We start from the raw sequence: 1,005 nt of genomic DNA, 5'->3' as shown, positions 1-1,005 counted from the left end.
GCCAGTGGAGGGACTTTGGAGAAGGGGACAGGTCACAGTGCGTAAGGAAGGGATCTTTCTGTGGGTGGCTGGGGGCCAGTGAGCCCGTCACTCCCCCATACAGTGGAACCTCGTTTCTCGAACGTCTCCCATCTCGAACAATTCACTTCCCAACCTGACAGCCCTTTCATGCGGATGCCTGTATGTCAGTCAAGCATCTCTCAGGTGACAAGGGAGAGCGCGCGCGAGTATGGATCTGGTTAAACGGTTAACATCTCAGGGTCTGGTGCCGTGAATATTTTTGTGGTTTTTTTGCTTTTGTTGCTGCTTATAATTATTGTTAAATTTCCGTTTTTTAAAACATTTTTCATTTTTTATGTACGTTTCCTTTCTTAGTAAATTTTCATGTCCTTTTGTTTTTAAGGTGTTTGTTTATAGATTAAACAGTACAATATATAAGAAAGGTTAAAACGGGATCATCGGTGGGTCTGGAATAGATTAATTTACGTGATTTCTAGGGGGACAAAAATGATTTGATTTTCGAACGGCCTTCCGGAATGAATTAAGTTCGAGAAACGAGGTTCCGCTGTATTTCCTTGGCTGTCACCCTGAGGAATGACACAGGGGTACAAGCAAAAATAGTTTATTTGAGGGCGGGAGACCCAAAACTGGAGGGTCCAGGGATGAGGCTACAGCAGCTGCCGGGAATTGGCACAGATGACACCCCCCACCCCCACCGAGGGGAGCCCAGCAGCAACAAGCCCGTCCCGGGGGCCCCCCAGCTGCCTCCCCCACTTCCTGGAGGGAGGATTGTGCAACCGCCAGGAATCGTCATCGTCGTCATCAGAACACGGAGAGGTCCTCGAAGTTTGGCCAGTAGTTTTCGGCGTAGTCATCGGGATTAATAATAGTTACTCTGACAAGCACAGTGAGTGTGCCAGGCGTGGACCCACCATCCAGTGGTGAGCGGGACCTGGGGTGAGGGGAGGGAGGCAGGGACAGGGGTTCTCGCTGGGAGGCCCCATG

The sequence above is a fragment of the Myotis davidii genome, unplaced genomic scaffold, assembly GCF_000327345.1.
Source record: "Myotis davidii unplaced genomic scaffold, ASM32734v1 scaffold478, whole genome shotgun sequence".
Classification (NCBI taxonomy): domain Eukaryota; kingdom Metazoa; phylum Chordata; class Mammalia; order Chiroptera; family Vespertilionidae; genus Myotis; species Myotis davidii.
This window is presented reverse-complemented; position numbering follows the sequence as displayed.